The 4,600-nt window shown below is 34.2% G+C and overlaps 1 protein-coding gene across 1 annotated transcript in view; it reads left to right on the top strand.

The window, feature by feature from the left end:
- EDIL3 (EGF like repeats and discoidin domains 3) overlaps positions 1–4,600 on the top strand; it is a 371,930-nt gene that overhangs the window by 10,888 nt on the left and 356,442 nt on the right. The window lies entirely within an intron of this gene.

Genomic DNA, 4,600 nt, shown 5'->3' with positions numbered 1-4,600 from the left:
CCAGCACCATTTATTGAAGAGGCTTTCTTTTCTTCACTGTATGTTTTTGGCTTTTTTATCGAAAATTATTTGCCCATATAAATATGAGTTTACTTCTGGACTCTCGATTCTGTTCCACTGGTCCATGTGTCTGCTTTCCTGCCAATACCTTGCTGTTTTGATTACTGTCGCTTTGTAGTATAATTTGAAGTCAGGCAGGGTGATGCCTCCAGCCTTGTTCTTTTTTCTCAGAATGGCTTTGGGAATTTGGGGTCTTTTTTGCTTCCATAGAAATCTGATGATTTTTTGTTCTATTTCTTTAAAAAATGCTGATGGGATTTTGATGGGAATTGCATTAAATCCATATAATGCTTTAGGTAATATAGTCATTTTTAACTATGTTGATTCTTCCAATCCAAGAACACGGAATATCTTTCCATTTCTTTGTATCTTCTTTGATTTCTTTTAATAGGGTCCTATAGTTTTCATTATATAGGTCCTTCACATGTTTCATTAAATTTATTTCTAGGTATTTTATTCTTTTTGTTGCAATTGCAAAAGGAATTATTTTTTTCAACTAAAGAAGGCATTCTTAATCTCATTTAACAGATAAGTAAACTGAGGTTTAAAAAAGTCACATGACCTATAATTCAGCATGATGTGTGACTGTAATTCAAGCAACCAATGACAGAATTTGAACTTGATTCTACATGTTCTGATTCCAACTTATTTTTTACTCTTTTCTGCTATACCACTTTGCTTGAGGCAAGATAGTGCTTCGTTTCAGCTCCTGGATGCACAAAATGAGAAGGAGGAGTTACTGTATTACTACTTGCTTTTTTGAAAACTATTCCAAACTGATTCTCAGTCCAACAGGAGCACTTTCTTGTCATTAGCATATAATACCTCCCTTCCTCTTTGGAACCCCTTGCTAACCATCATGACATCCTGAACTTCTTCAATGGCTTCAAAACCTTGTTTCTTTAAGTTGTCCCCTTAAAAACCTTAATGCATAAGCTTGTGACCCTTATAACATTCTGGTATTAAACTTCATAGTAGTTTCCAACACTAATGAATCTTGTCTTCATTTTTAGGTACCCAATGGCAATGCTATTTATTAAACTTTCTTATCACATGAGTTGCTCAGCTACCAGTAATTTAAATTTCTCAGACTTTTATCTCTTACCAGAATTTTCTGTCTTTCTACCTTTTCTTGCCCCTGATTCCCACTGAACTCATTCTTGTCACTGCTCTAATTTTCAGTCCTTCCTATCTCTCTTCTGTCTCAACCTGGTCTCTGTGAGTTGAATCATTTCAAGAGGTATTCAACCATTTTTTAATTTCTCAGTTCAGATGGTTTCACTATTTTTGCTTCATTAAGTTTCAAACTAAGGTAGTTTTCAGCGTTCGTTTCCTATCCCTGACACTACAAAAAGTGGAGTGCCATCAAAAGGTAGCAGGATCCATATACTGGTAGAGCTGAAAGGTTGAGTGGGAGTTCTGAAGGCAATGAGCAATTAAGATAGAAAGTGATAGAATGAGGAATAAGATTATGGGGGCATTGAAGTAAGTATACTGTAATTATAGTTATTAATAACTATAAATTTGAGAGTATGACCATGGGAGTTATGGTTGAGGGAGGGTAGAAGACAAAATTATTGGAAGAAAAGAGTCAAGTCATGAATGATTATTTGGGAAAAATTATCTATGAGGGTATCAAAAGCCCCCAAAATTATATCAGGAGAAATGTTGGAGAAGATGACAGTGAATCAGGAACAGAAATATTTAAGGAATGAGGACATATGGTACAGAGATCAGGAGATAACTATAATGAGAGGGTAGTATTGGGGAATAGAGATACATGACATGAAATTAAAACTGAGTGGAAGAATGTTCAGGAAGTCTCACTGATGAGCAGGAGGGACTTTTGCCACATCTAAGGTCTTAGAAGCTATGGGAGAGAAAACAGTATTGAGTTAAGAGGGCTGCAGGGTAAGCAGTGACTCAGAGGAGAGTTGACTTTCTCTAGAGCAAAAACAGAGATATAATAGCCTACTCCGAGGCATCTCGGTCTTTGACAGTCCTCATCCTACAGTTTTTGACACATTGAGCTCATTATAATAATCGATGTGGACAATAGACTGGTGGTTACCAGAGGGTAGTGGGGGAGAGCGAAGTGGGGAGGTAGATGGGATAAAAGGGGTCAAATATGTGGTGACAGAAAGAAATCTAACTATGGGCGGTGAACACACAATGCAGTATATATATGCTTAATGTTGAATTGTACCCATGAAACTTACTGAATTTCGTCAACTAATGTTACCATAATAAAAATAAATTGTAGAAAAAAATCAATGAACTTTAATCCAGGAATGCAAGGTTGGAATAAGATTTATAAATCAATCAATGTAATTAATTAAAAGGGAGAAAAATGATGTTTATTTCAAAATATGCATAAATATCATTTGACATAATTTAACAACCTTTATAATAAAAACTCTCAGTAAACAAGTAAAAATATAATTAATGTGTCTCACTAAGAGTAACATTTTTAAGCACATAAAATATATTTTCATATACAACAGCTCTATTAAACTTCATAACTACCTCAGAGGTTAGTATTTTCCCCATTTACAGATGAGGATATAGACTGAGAATAGAATGAATGATCCATGCTCAAAATTAGGTCTCATAGATCGAAGTCTAGAACTCTTTTCAGTCTAGCACAGTGACAGAGAAAAGCCTCACTCTACGGAAGGATTCTTTCTAAATTTAAAGCTCCGCTGGGGGATAGGAAGATTTCTGCACTTGTGCCTGGCCTACTTTGTCCTATTCAGCTGGGTCTGTATGTATTTTGAGGTCTGCATAGTTTAGGTTATTGGGAATGTCAGTGTCTGCTTGGTGGCCTTAATCATTGCCCATGTTTGAATCATTTGTGTAAACGGTACTTACTGGAAAACAACATTATTACTAGGGGAATATTTTTGAGTTTTAACATACTCATAATTGTGCAACCTAGTACACAAAGAATTCTTTTTACTCAAATTTACATGTTTCAAATATTTGTAAACCATAATGTTTCTTCTCTAGTGTCTGACATGATAAAACCATACATATTTTTTCCTTTAATCTGTCCTCGTAAGCCATTCCTTTCATCATTTTAGTTGTTTCATTTGGAATCTATCCAAATAGCCTACATATTTATTCAACAGGCTTGCCAAAAGCTCACAAATTCAAGGGATATGTTTCCCTAAAATAATGCCACATGCTTTAATTTGTACTTTTTAATTTTTGCAAATACATTTTTAATTTTTAATCTATTGCTTTGCTAGTTATGTTTCCTATTAGAACACCTTTTCCCGAATAATACTTATCTGTCTTTGTTTTCATAATTTTATTTTGCATGTGCCTTCCCTGGAATTTTACTTTAGTTCTTCCATTCTGTATTTAGTCTAATTTATATGGCGTATGCTCTGCCCACAGAATCTCAGAACAACCTAACTTCATTTCCTGTAAATTATATTGTTTTTTGCTATTTTTATATCATATACCTATCTGCTCAATAATAATGCAATGCACACATTCCTATCCTTAGTGTTTTATTTTCACATTTATTTCTTTTTAAGTCTTTAAGTATTATCTTCTTGAAACTATCATCTATTTCTCTTTCTTTCTTTCTTTTTTTATATTTATTTCTAGCTATTTCCTTCTGTATATTGCCATTTTGGGCTCCTGGCTCATTTCTCAGTTTAAACTTTACAACCCCAGAGAATCTCTCTGATCATCTTCTCTAAGTAATCAATGCTCCAACACATACACATATATGTACCATACACCCCTGTCATTATTCTCTATCATGCTATCCTTTTAAATTACAGCATTTTTCAAAAATCGTAGTTATATAATCACTTGTTTATTAGCTTATTTATTTTCTAGCTTGGTTCTAAGATATTGTAAGCTCCACGTGGGCAGGGAGAATATTTGTTTTGTTCCGTAATGTGTATTCAGCTCCAAACATGGTGCCTAACAGGTAGTAGGCACTCAATATTTGTTGACTGAATTTATGCATTCATCAGTGAATGAAAAACACGAATGAAGACAACTATGCTGGTATATCAGTCTTTCTCTAGTTAAAAAACAAGTGTTCCTTTGATAGACCCATTAACTTGTTTAATACGTTCTTATCTACTTCATCATGCACTAACACACTGACGTGTGATTTATGGTACAAGTGATACAATTTTAGAAAGCAATGAATACTTTAGTAGTGGCAAACTCTAAGAGCTGACTAAATAAATGACCTACTTGTTTCTAAAGCTGTCTAATTTATAAATGCTTTAAAAGCAAGATTCAGGTTTTACCTTAAATTATCAAATTACAACAAAATACTTGTAATTGTATATATGGGAGATATACAGTAAGCTTTAGACTATCGCTTTACTATCAAGGGCTGACAAAAAAAAAGTATGTGCAACAAATTCAAAGCATTTGGCAGTTCTAATTGTCAGGTGAGGGAGCTGCAGGTAGTCTTTTAATCAGCTAATTTTTCCAGCACCCTGGTGATCACACTCATAAGCTCCACCATCGATTACTTTCCTTCAGCCATAACTTTTCCCTCCTC

Source organism: Pteropus alecto, unplaced genomic scaffold (genome assembly GCF_000325575.1).
Source record: "Pteropus alecto unplaced genomic scaffold, ASM32557v1 scaffold20, whole genome shotgun sequence".
In the NCBI taxonomy this organism is placed as follows: Eukaryota; Metazoa; Chordata; class Mammalia; order Chiroptera; family Pteropodidae; genus Pteropus; species Pteropus alecto.
The sequence above is the reverse complement of the archived record's forward strand: the minus strand, read 5'-3'. Positions and strand labels throughout refer to the sequence as shown.